This window comes from Lutra lutra, chromosome 13 (genome assembly GCF_902655055.1).
Source record: "Lutra lutra chromosome 13, mLutLut1.2, whole genome shotgun sequence".
NCBI classification, from domain to species: Eukaryota; Metazoa; Chordata; class Mammalia; order Carnivora; family Mustelidae; genus Lutra; species Lutra lutra.
The window spans coordinates 21,526,138-21,540,068 of NC_062290.1; positions in this window are offsets into that span (position 1 = coordinate 21,526,138).

The following is a 13,931-nucleotide window of genomic DNA, read 5'->3' on the forward strand; positions in this document are numbered from 1 at the left end:
TCCAGGCTAAGTCATCACATTGATTGCAATTTACCCACCCAACTGACTTTCTAAATCCTGCTTTCTAGAGTCACTGACTCAAAAATATTCTTGGAGAACTACCATGTGCCAGGCACTATTCTAGATGCTGGGGATATAGCAGGAAAAGGCAATGAAAATTTGCTTTTTTTTTTCTTTTTTCAGAAAAAGGAAAAGCAATGAAAATGATCTCTCATGGGGCTTATATTTTAATGGAGACAGTCTGTAAACAAGCAAAACAAAAATGAAAGAAAAAAATGAAGAAATACATATAGTGTACTAGATTTTAAATGGTATGGTAAAAATTAAAACAATGGCTAGAGAGCACCAGAGTGGGTTATTTTCCTTTTACATGGAGTAATGAGTTGTAAATCCTCACATGAAGGAGTGGAGTGAGGAACACATGGATGATGGAAGAAAGAGAGTTCCAGGCACAGAAAGCAACTAACACAGAGGCTCTGAGACCAGAATGTGGTTGGTATGTTGGAAGAACAGCAGGGAGGACAGGCTGTTTAGGTAGAGTGAGCAGGTGGGATAGTAAGAAACAAAGTATGCTGTGACAAAGCTACCTATTCCAAAGCTCCTTCTTGGATGGCAAAGCCTGTTTAAGAGGGTTTAGTACAACTGAATCAGGATAGAACTTTTGAGACACATATGTTCCAAAAGAATGTGGCCCTTATGACTGAGCTTTGGAGCTCCAGAACGCACGTGCGATGTACCACAACAGGAACGCTGGATGGCCCTATCATTACTGTCCCTATCAGAACTTTACATTTTTCTACTTTTTATTTTTTTTTAAGATTTATGTATTTATTTGAAAGAGAGAGAAAGTGTGTGGCTGCGCATACAAGTGGGTAAAAGAATAGTAGGAGAGGGAGAGAGAGAATCCCAAGCAGACCCCCACTGAGCATGATAGGAGGGTCGATCCCAGGATCCCAAGATCATGACCTGAGCCAACATCAAGAGTCTGGCACTCAACTGACTGAGCCACCAGGTGCCCCCATATCAGAACTTTTAAATGAGTACACTCTGAGCTTGCCTTGCCCTCTGGGGAGATGGGCAAGAAGCAACCAGAGCTAGGATTGAGGGTGTGGCTTTTCAGAGAAAGTTTCTTGTAAGAGGTGAAATGAGCAATTATGATTTTTATATGGGAGACAAATAGGGAATTTCAAAAAAAAATTTGTATTCTTAAAACAAGACCAGGCTAATATGAAAAAAGAACCAATTAGAGAATCGAGGAATTATATATTCCATCGTCAAAATGTGAAATTTGTTAAATAGGCCGATTGGATAGGCTGTTAAAAAGAAAGATTAGGATAGGCTGATTGAATGGCTTGTTTTAGAGGCTAATAAGGGATAACCAAAAAATAAAGAAAAGAAAAAAAGAGCAGGGTAAGTGGGATCAGGAGGGCCAAGTGTGGAAGGGAAGGGGCAGGAGGGAATAGTAGCCAAAGGGTATCATGCTAGAACAGGAGGCCAACATGGCTGGAATTTTGTCCTGTAGCTGATTTTTCACAATCAATGAGGCCATAGGGAAGCAGAGGACCTCTGTGGGTCCCCTAGGTAATCAAAGACCCCCCCTTATTGTTGCATTTGTGTGCAACAGGAGGATGGAACAAGGAATAAGGAGACATTATACACAAGAAGCACTACTTAGAAAGGACAGAAGACTACTTGGGGAAAGAGATATGAAAGCAAATAAGGCCTGTGCACTTGAACTCTCATAGCACACACTGACCTGTTGACCCCTCAGCAATTATCCATTCGATACCCATTAAGTGTCACCGTGGCCTGCTCTCAGGAGCTCCCAAACTAACCCTGGAGAAGGACATACATGTTAGTGGAGAAAGTGAGACTCTACCAATGCAGAATCATGCAGATGATTGAAATCAGCATTTCACAGACGTGTTCTGAAGACATTGTCCCTTCATATGTTTTGTGATAAAATGATCCAATGATCCAATATGTTAGGGAAACTCTGCAAACTGTATCTCTATCTTAGAAATTCCTGATTTACAGTGGCACATTAAATGCTTTGAAATGTCCCAGAGTAAGAAAACTGCAGAATTGGGGCACCTGGCTGGCTCAGTCATTAAGCATCTGCCTTCAGCTCAGTTCATGATCCCAGGGTCCTGCGATTGAGTCCCGCGTGGGGCTCCCTGCTCCGCGGGAAACCTGCTTCTCCCTCTCCCACTCCCCCTGCTTGAGAATTCCCTCTCTCGCTGTCTCTCTCTCTCTCTCTCTGTCAAATAAATAAATAATTAAAAAAAAAAAAAGAAACTTGCAGAACCTTGTATAATCTACCATTTCTCAAATTTATTTGGAAAGGAAACACATGTTTGTATGTATCTGAATTACAGCTCCACAGAGTCTGCTATGGGAGAACAGCTTTTGAGAGGACTTGCTGAGTGTACTGACCTGGGTACACCTAAGTGAGAAAATACCTGTGCACCCTTTCCAGGCACAGCTTTTCGTAAAGTGTTGGCTCTGCCTAAAATAATCTGGAATGAGATCTCCTCCAGTTGAGTCTGAGACAGCGACCCTAACCCAGTCCCCTCTAATTCCCCTCACCCACTTCTTAACCCCCTTTGCCCTGAGGGAAAGAAGAGTGACTCACTCTCCATCTCTCTTCCTCTCTCTTTCTCAATCCATCCTTGAAAATATTTTACTTTATCTGTTTTTCTCCTCTCACCACCTAATTCTATTAACCATTACCAAAAATTAACAAAAATGTAAATAAAATAAAATAGGCCCTGACCTCATCAGAGACTACCCCTAAAGGAAAAAAGTGTGAAACAAGTTCTGTGGCAGGTGAGGTCACTGGCTGAACAAAACACAGAGACCTCACAGAGGAGCTTGAAGCGCTGGTCCAACTAGAACAGAGAACAAGACTAGAGATATGGGAAAACCAGGGTGCCGAGTTCTGAGCAGAGAAACAGGCCATGAGTATCCAAATCTTTTGCTCTTCCCCTGTGAGCAATGACTTTTTCCCCCATGGCTCGAAGCAACAAATTCTGTAGCTAACACGCACACATGTGTTTTCCATAAACATATTCACATCTGTCTCTTCTGTTACAGATTTCTTTTCTTAAATGTTCCAACGACAGTAGTATTCTCAGGTTTAGACATTTACTTTAGCTAAAGTAATGTCAAAACAGAGAAGAGAAAGTTGTCTCGTTCTCCTTGAGGCTTCTGAGTCTACAGGGGGACTGTTTTTTAGGATTAGAAAAACACACATGTGAAGAAAAGGAAAAGGACCAAATGTGGGCTTTGGATATGTTGTGTCCTGCCACAACCTGGCCTACGATAGTGACAAATTCTTTTAATCTCTGGGGTTTGGTTTCCTCTTCTGTGAACAGGAAGCAGGGCTCTAAACCAGGGGTCAGCAAACTGCAACCAATATGCCCAATGCGGGCATCGCCTGTTTTTATAAATAACACTTAACTGGAACACAGCCGCACCCACTAGTTTACACATTGCCTCTGGCTGGTTTCATTGACAATGACAGAATTGACTAGATCGGAGTAGCTGTGACAGAGCCTGTATGATCTGTAAAGCCTAAAATATTTCCTTTCTGGCCCTGCAATACAGAAAAAGTTTGCTCAGTAAGTTTCTGCCAGCTCCGACATCCTGTGATACAGATTATGACCCTACAAGAGGCTTAATTGTTGTCATTGGAATACAGGTGTTAGGAGAAGAGTAAATGGCCTGAGCGAAAGCCACCCCAATTTAAATATTTCATGCACCTTCACCGATTGCTTTTGCCACCCACAGCATTTTGACAATGAACCACACACCAAATGGCTAGAACCAGTGCCAAGGAAACACATTTTGAAAACAAAGCTTGCTTTCTGGTCCATGCCTTATGAAAATGTATGATGTGAATCACTCTCAAATAAGGTGTGTGTTGTGCTGTGTCTCCAGCTTTGAATCCCAGAAACCACAACATTCCTCAATTCAGCCTCCTCCACAGAAGAGGGAGAGCTTGCCTTGCCAACCAGATGAACAAACTCTGACATTTTATTTATTTTGCTTTCTGGAAACACTCACTCAAAGGGAAAAGGGTCCCCAAATTTTCTGCAGCTGCCGTCTGGATCTTTTTGTTTTTTTTAAATATACCCTAGGAAACTGCCTGGGTGGCCATGGAGAATGGTTGAATCGGCCTGAATTTCATATATGGGGAGCTTTGAACAGTTTACAGTGATCAGATTATCCACAGGGTCCTGGTTGTCTCTGGAAGCCCATTCACAATTACCTACATACTACTGCCTGGGATTTGCTACAACACCAAGGGGATTTTCCTGGATGATGTTCTCCCCTTAACATTGAACTCAATACATTGAAAGACAAGCTACTCCTCCAGGTTTGACATCAGGGAAGAATTCACTTAGAAGGATGTCAAAAACATAAAAACTCAATCACCAAATGATTACAGACACTGAACCTCAGAGTCACAGAGAGATTCTAAATTTCATAAGAGAACCTTTTCCCATCGTGTACATGAGTTTGAGGGAGAGGTGTGCACGTTCTTTTAAACAAGTTACCAATTTTGCCAAAGTATCAATTTGACTAATTAATAATTGCACATAAGATGAAAAAAATAATAATAATAGGCAAGAAAAGTCATTTATACTGGAATTTCATAGCAGTTTTTCTTTTTTCTTTCTTTTTTTTTCCCACAGCAGTTTAATAGAAATATGTTACCAATAGATGATGGTAGATGTTGTTGAGTTCTTTGGGACCCAAAACCACCCGCATTCATTCTCTTGGTTCATAGAGGACACTGGACACTGCGATAAACCGTTGCCGGAATTGAAGTAGGGCAATTTCTTCACATATATACCACATTCCTACCCATTTTCTATGTTGGGATAAGGATCTTGTGAGAAAAATAAGCATTGATAACAACATCCTTTGGAAGTTTCAGCCAACTTAGCTGGTCTGACCACGCCTCTCACGGCAAGAGACTAAGCATTTTGTACATCTGTACAGGGAGCCAGTCCTGAATTTCTGCTCCTTACAAGGAAAAGGAGAGAAGCAATGTGAGGGGGAATTCCAGAAAACAGATCCGAAACCATCTCCAAACTCGGCTTCCCCCAGCAACTTCCCTAGACTCTGAAGCTGTTGTTGTGGTGAGGAGGGGAGCGGGGCAGGGAGGGGCCTCAGGTTTTCTGCAAGCGTTGGTGTCCCACCTCCAAAGCAGGTACCTGGAGACTGACATCCGTGGACTGCCAGCTATGCCAAGTCCTCTGAATACTCTGAATCCTGAATATTAGTTCTGGTAATTGTTACAATGCTGCAAAGCTGGCATTTCTACATGACGATTATCCCTGTTTCATGGGTGAGGGGATTTAGATTCAAACCAGGAAAACCTTCTGAAGTCACAGATTTAGTTCTAGCAAGAAGAAGATACAGACTCAATTCGGTTTGGCTCCAATACTCTTGCTGGTCCCGCTACACTCCTCTGTGGGGAGAAGACCTCTTCCTTTGGAGCCAGACTGTCAAGAGAAAACCCTTCCCTTTCTCTGTTTTCATGGACGCTGTGAGAACTCTCTGATGCGGAGAGGACAGGGCCTGGTGTTCTCTCCAGAAGTATCCTTGGCCCTTGCTTCACAGCCCCCAGGCTCTGACTTAGAAGCTGCTGTCCTTGCTAGCCGCGCCCTGGAACCACTCAGCGGGATAAAGACCAGTGACAGAGTTTTACCACCTCACTGCATGCCAGTCTGTCGTGGTTCCTCGGGAAGTGTTGTGATGTATGCTTGCCAGCTGCCCTGCAGACGTGTATGTGTGCTTGAGATGCAGGTGACAGCTCTGCGGGGGTGTCGCTCTGCCCAGTGTGCCACTGTGGGGGCCTGGCCACCGGAAAGAATGAAGAGGGGTCGCCTCTTTATTTTCACTCTCCTCTCTGACCACAAGGCAGTGGCTAACACTTGACTGCTCTGAGGGACAGAGCTGTCTCTCCCGTCTCTGTTATAACATAGAGATGATGCCAAAGCTGTCACAAATCTCAGCAAGGCAGACACATGGGAGACAAGGAGAATCTGAGAGTGAAAAGTGCAAATTCTGTAGTCTTCAAAGAATTATTATTTCAAAGAATGTGACACACGCACACACATATGGATATGTGTATATATTTAGGCGAAGAAAGCGGTGGGAAGTAGGCAGTTGAGAATTTGAGATCCTTTGGGAGGCTATTTTGATGACAAACTAAGAATGATTTACATAATTTAGTTCTTCTAAAGTGCTCCAGTTGAAAGCAATTTCTTTTCAATGGTAGGTGAGAAATCCGCTCCCCACCCCCAACACACACATTACCTGTGGGTTCTCTTTAGCAAATTTTAAATAGAATGTACAAAAGGCACTTGATCTAAAGTGGTTCATCTCAACTATCAAACGTGTGAGACCTGAGTAGTCGGATATGGTAAAAACAAAGGCACAGCTGAGATAGGGTTTGCCAACAGCCACTATTTCTCTGTTCCCAAATCAGCATCTTAAAGGACTCTGATCACCTCAAGCTAGAGAACATAAATTTTGAAGAGATAATAGCAGGATACCCATGAAAATGAAAATGGCGACAGCGGTTGTCTCCCTGCGTTCTAAATGGAGGGGACAAATGGGATTGGAAGGGGCTTATTTATACGCTTTTATGTCTCTTGGATTTTGAAACAAGTGCGTGGTTTCTTCAAGTTAATTGAAATGAAAATTTAAACTTAATATTCGGTGTCACTAGTTTTATTTACTACCTCTTTGAAGAGGAAGCCTTCTGTTTGTTCTCCTCATGTATTTGCTGGACCTTCAAAATCTTCAGGGGCTCTCATCACTCCTTTCTGATCTCTGCACCATGTCCCTTTCCACTCACTTGCATGCTGCCCTGGAATGTTCTTCAGCACTTTTCACATGATTATACTGTACGTCTGTGTCAGGAATATGGGGATCCCAGAGGGACTGCCAAGGAAGGCTATATGAGTGTTGGTCTGATGGCTGAAGACCTAGGTTATTATTCTGGCTTCTGCCTCTTACTAATTTTATACCCTTGTCCAAGTTACTAAAACTCTGTAAAGGCGCAGTTCCCTCATTTCCGAAAAGAAAACAATACAGTAATAAAAATACTTTGTTGCATTATCAAAATATTGAATAATAATTTTTTGTTGAATTGTCAAAACATTAAATTTGTCCAGGCTTCCATACATAGTATTCCTCAATAAATAATAGTTATTATTATTATTCCTTTGTGTTTAGAACAATGTGTAATTCTCACACTTTAAATTCTAAAATTTCAATAAATCTTGCTAGTTAAGTGCAATAAATCATGATAGTCTCTGACTGAAGCAAATAAGAAAAAGCATACAGACAGTGATGAGACTAGGAAAGGATAGGCAAATGGTAGTTGTCATTCTAGAAATCACATTTCTTCTACTGCCTTCCCCACAACCAGACAAAGAAGTAACCATACATAAAAACTACATAAGACCATCTCCTTCCACCTTGTTTTTTCCTGGGTTACTTTCTTGATAAATTGCTAAGCAGAGTGTGGAGTCCAGGTTCCAGCATTTTAGATGTACTTTTCACCCTGGGTTTTTCCCTCATGGTCCTTTGGTTTTGATCTTTGGATTCCAGTATTCCTAATTACTTAGATGTAATTCCCAGCCCTAGCAGAGCACACCCTCCACCATTAGCCACTTGCCTGTCTGCCAAGACCTGCTCCAGAGAGGAAGTGAATGAAAAGGCTTTCATGGTTGGAGTCAGGAAACTTTACTGAATGTCCAACACATGCTGAGTGGTATCCTCAGGCAGTTTTGGGCACGCCTATGTCCCAGACATAAAAGAAATAATGTATTTGGCTCCATTCCCCCAGAGCCTTATACAAAGTCAAAATGAAATACAGAAAGGCGAACTCTAGGTTTTACATGGATGCACTATGTCTCGCGCAAGGTTGGGCTGAAACATACAGTCTAGGCCAGTTCCCTGCTTCCTTCCCTTTCTCCTGTCCTCAGCAAATGCATGACCATCATTTCTAATTAAAATGTATTTTCTGGCAGGAAGATCAGGCACACAGATTTTAACCAATTTTAAGCAAATAAATAAATGAGTCTGTTGCCAAACTCCTGTGTGGACCAGACTGTGGGTGGTCATTATGAGGTTACACTCCAGGGTAGGAAACACCGAGCTCATGCTTTTCAAAGTGCCAGGCAGCCAATTAACTAATTATATCCAGAAATTCATTTAATCTCCATGGCAAGACAATTCAGCATCACCACATATAGATTATATTCCACACAGATCGGGAAGAGTGTAAAATGGCTACGTGTTGGGAACAAAAATTAACAACAATAAGCCAGCGACGAAACATCATTTTGCCTTTTGTCACAGATCCTGACCCTGATATCTACAACTGGTTTATGGTCTTAACATTAAGGTTAAGTGCAGTCAAGACAATGCAAACATTTATATCCCCTGATGGAAGCAAAGGGACATCTTCTTTTGCTCCTGAAACTCAGCTGTTAAACCCAGCAGTAAAACGCTCACAGGAGAATTGTGGAGAAAGGACACCTGGATTCTGGGGGAAATGCATCGTTCATCACTTTGTTCTTTTAAATATGCGGAAATATTTTTGCTGTCCTCTTATGCCTTTTGTAGGCTGTTAATGATGGGAGAAACTGATCAAACACAGGCAGGCTTTCACATTTAGAATGGATAAGAGGAGGGCAACAAATGCTCAACATGTGTTGTCCAACACTAGCCAGGGAATGGCTTTCTATCACATTTTATAAACCTTCAGTTTGACACAGACTTGGAAGAGCATTCACATTCATACAAACCTGCCTGATTTTGCACACTACTGCTCCTAATAATGAGCAGCAAATACCTGGGCGAATTCCTCCACTCCTGCCATTTGTTTCATTTTTGCTGGAAATTGGGAATTTCTAAAGTCATCATATACATTTTCCAGATATTCAAATATTTTCCAAATAATCGAAGTCTAGATTCATATTAAGAAATCCAGGAGACTTGCCGTTATGACATACTTTTCCATGAAGGATGCTTTGAGTGTGCTGGGCTTGACATTGTTTTAGCTAGTCACACATCTGCACAGTTCCTAGCTGAGTGCCAAGACACAAAACTCACACTGGTGCTGCAAAACATTTTAAATCTTACACAGCAAACCCAGATGTCCAACACTATATAAACCCCTATTATTAAGCTATAGAGAATCTAACTAGTTAAAACACAGAATAGTTAAATAGTTCTTATGGGGTTGGAGTGCCATGAAAAAATTGCTTCAACACCAAAGGTGTCCAGAATCCAGAAAGTTTGGGAACCTCCAGCAGAGCCCCATTTATATGAACCCCAAATTCAAGAACATGAACTTAAACATGGCATCTGACACCTTGCATATCCTGGAAGGCATATATTGGATAACAGAGGAACCCTCACTTATGTAATACTTATGGGAGAAAACAAACTCAGAGCAGGGTCTCAACTGTATTTTGGTCTCTATGCTAACTGCTCTTTCCCAAATCTAAAAGACTTCCCCCAGAGGGAATGAATAAACAATTCCCAGCAATTCCAATTCCCAGCTGGAACAGGAACCAGGGCTTTGTGCTGTATGCTGTTCAGTAGAGGGGGCTATGAAAACAGAAGTGAGATGACATCTGTTGTCTCCTTCCATCTGTGTTGTTTAATGTAATTCCAGAGGACCTTGAGTAGTCCCCTTGAAACAACTTGGTCTTGCACAAGAACACAGATGCCAGCAGTTTAACAAGGATGATACTCAGTGCGGCCTTTCAGAAGAAATGAGAAGAATAGTATGAGCTATTAAACTCTACAGGAAACTTAAAGAAGCGAGGTTCATTGGGGTCCAGAAACTTATGGAAGTGAATTTGATCCAAGGTATTGTAGGTGGGTCTGGAATATCAAGACCAATGACTAAAAGATAAAATACTTTGGCCATAATCCTATAAGGAATAGGAGATTGAATTAGGACATCAGGGATTATGAAAACATTGCCAGTTTGGCAATAAAGCCTTGTCAGGAAAACAAACCTGAGGGCAGAGGCAAGCAAATCTCTCTTGATTCTACTATGATGGAGCCATATGGAGTCAGAGGATTAATCTCTTCTGTTTGACAGTGACTACTTAATGATCCATTCATTTCTTTAAAGTTACTTCGACAACATTTTTGAAAGAAAAAATAAATTGTAACTAACTTCAATCACAATTGCACCCTGATAGCTCTCTCCCAAAGAAAATAACTGATTAATAACCTGTAGCATCAAAACTAAAGGGGAGAGTAATGCCAGAAACTGGGCATGGGTCATGACTTTGGGTTTTTCTCTACTTAATATTGAACTGTGCCCAGGCTATGACTCTCTCTGCTCCTACGACAATTTCTCGCTAGAAATTTCATTCAGTCTCATAGATTTAAAGGCCACCCATCTGCTACCAAATCACCAATTTCTTTCTCAACCCAGACCTCTTCTCAGAACTCCAGATTCATATATCCAATTACCTATATGACTGTTTCTACTTGGATATCTAATAGATGTTTCAAACTTAACATCTGAAAATACACATCTTGATTCTCAGAACCCAAACCTACTCTTCTCCCAGTCGTTATAAAATGGCACTGCCATCCTCCAAATGGCTCAAACAAGAAACTATTGATTCTTCTCATTCTCTTATGCCCTATGGCCGATCAACCTGAACGGTCTTTGATTCTACTGCAAAAGGTTCTCATAATTTCTCTCCGTCTCTCCATCTTGTCGCCAGCCACCATCTCTTATCTTGAAATTCATCACTTCCATTCTTGTCTTTTTCCATCCAATTTTCTACATGTAATCTTTAAAAAGTAACTAAAATCACTTCACCTGTCTATGGAAACCCTCCAGTGGTTTTCAAACGCACCAGGTTACAACTTGAACCCCTTAGTCACATCTGAGGTCCCTGCATGATCCATCATTACCAAACTTATGTGTTCCTAATCTCCTCTTCAGCCTCTCCATTTATGCCACACTTCTCTCTTTTCTTGGAAGATATCAAACTCGTTTCCACCGTAAGGACCTGTGTTACCTTCCTGGAATGTTTGTGCTTCTGTTATTCACATGCCTGCCTTCTCACCATTCAGGTCTCATTTTAAATGACACTTGGAGACACCTCTTATATCTAGTTCCATGTGTCTTCTAGTCACTTCCCATCATCATCCTGAAGCAATGACTACTACTTGAGTATCTATTTCTTTACTTGGAGTATTTTTTTTTTTAATCTCTCACCCACACTGAAATATAACTTCTGGCAGTGTAGGAAGTTGTCTCCCCATTCAACACTGTATAACCAGGTGCACGCTCAGCACATGGTATGTGCTTGGTACATGTTCACTAAAAGTCACTGAACTGAAAATGAGTGCCTGGGGAGGTAGGGGGACAGGGGGAACCTGGGTGGCTTAGTCAGTTAAGCAACCAACATTTGATTTCAGCTCAGGTCATGATCTCAGGGTTGTGAGATTGAACCCGTCATCAGGCTCCCTGCACAGTCGGGAATCTGCTTGAGATTCCCTCTCTTCCTCTCCCTCTGCCCCTCCCCACCCCCTGCTCACATGTGTTCTCTCTCTAAAAGATAAATAAAACAAAATAAAATAAAATAAAAATGTTTACCTCAGGGGCACCTGAATGGCTTACTCAGTTAAGCGTCCAACTCTTGATCTCAGTTCAGGTCTTATCTCAGGGTCTTAATCTCAGGATCAAGACTTCAAGCCCCACACTGGGCTCCACATTGGGTATAGCACTTACTTAAAGTGAAGTAAAGTACCAAAAAGAAAGGTACTTCAGGCCATCTATTCTATTTTGCTAGTTATATACATATATATTCTCTGGTGGTCACTTATGGACATGGTCACTAAAGCTCACTTCTCTGCAGACTTACACAAAGAAGAAAAAAATAAATAATGGAAGATGAGAAAAGGTAATAAGAAATGGTGCTGCAATTCTCATCCCATAATTAAATTGCTGGCTATATTATGAAAGAATACCTCCTCTGTATATCTGGAAAATAAATGACAGACATAGTCCATTAAAAATGTGTGTTTCTTGAATGAGGGACCAGTTTCCACACACTTACACAAATTTCTCTAAACTAATTTCACAGGCCTTGATATAATATACAGAGCTAGTTGTTTATTTTTATGTATATCTTAAAAGATCAGCATAATCAACTTAAATGAATTTAAATAGCTTCTATTATGTTCCCATCCTCAGAGGGGGGTAAATAGTAGCATTGGCTTGTGTTAAGTCAAATTAAACTCTTGTGTTTCTCAGAAATTTTAAGAATGCCTATTGGCATGTTTATCCTTCTGCTTAAATACAGTGTTATTGGATTTTTTACAAATTATAGAAGAGTTATTACTAGAGTAACTACCTAAGTTACTGCACATACTATATTATAATTTGATGAAATTTTTTAGGATGAGCAGGCCATTTTCTTTCCCGTGAGAATGTCTCATCATGTGAGAACACGTTGCTCACATGCCATGTTTTTTCTAGGTGTCTTTTTTGTCTGCAGCGCAAGTTCTGTTCTATAGGTGAAAAAGGAAATGATGTTAATTTTCCTTGAAATAGATGTGAGAAAGTGAAAACCCCAGAATTAAAGGGAAAAGCATTCTTTATAACTAGAAAAATAAATCTGTACTTCATGCCAACTTCTGACTGTTGTAATCTGCCTCTTTAAACACAGCAACTTTTCCAACTTTTAAGTGTATTTTCAGACAAGGAGGAAATAAGATATTTAAGACTATTATGGAGAGTTTTCAACAGTAGCTGAGATATATACTTATTCAACTTTTACTAATTCAAGGAAAATTTGGTAAGATGAGGATAGTTAGAAGCCTTAAATATTTGGAGGTCTAAAAATGAAATCAAGCTACATAAATTTAAGAATTTTATTTCATTACATCATTTAAGCTAAATGTCATATGCATGTCATTCTTCTTATTTTATACATGAATGCACACATACACCTCTATATAATTTTATATAAATAATTAGCTATAGTTATAAATTTCCTGAAATTCTGAGGGATCTTTTCCCCAAAACATCATTTGAATGCCATGTAATTGCCCACCACATGCAGCAACTCTTCTCCTAGGACCTTTACCTTGCACTTCAGCATCCAGCAGCATTCACAAGCCCAATATTTCATACAATTTCAAACACTATTAAGACTAATTCTCAGGGGTGACATCACCAAGATGGTGGTATAGGACACCCCAGCCCTAGCCCACCTAAAAAATCAACAATTTGACAGTTTTCCATGAATAAAAACAGCTCTATGAGAGCTTAGGACTCCATATAAGAAACTTCAGTAACACAGTGGAACAACAACAAAAATACCTTGAGAATAAAAACCTAACATTATACCTCAAGGAACTAAAAAAAAAAAAAAAGAAGAAGAAGAAGAAGAACAAACTAGCCAAAGTTAAAGGAGAAAGGAAATAACAAAAATCAGAGCAGAAATAAAGGAAATAGGAACCAGAAAAATAACAGAAAAAAATTAACAAAGAGATGTTTTGTAAAAAAAAAAAAAAAAAAAAAAAAATTTGACAAAGTTTTACATAGATTAACTTTAAAAAGGAGAGAGAGGGGAAAAAAGGAGAGACAGAAGATTCAAAACCAGAAGTAAAAGAGGGAATATTACAACTGATATCAGAGAATTACAGAGGTTTCTAAGAAACTACTATGATCAATTGTACACCAGCAAATGGAATAACCTAGTAGATATGGCTATATTCCTGGAAACATACAACCCCCCAAAACTATATCATGAATAAAAAGAAATTATAAAGAGACTAATAATGAGAAAGGAGATTGAATCAGTAATCAAAACTCAAGGTAAACCCACGACCGGATGATTTCATTAGTGAAT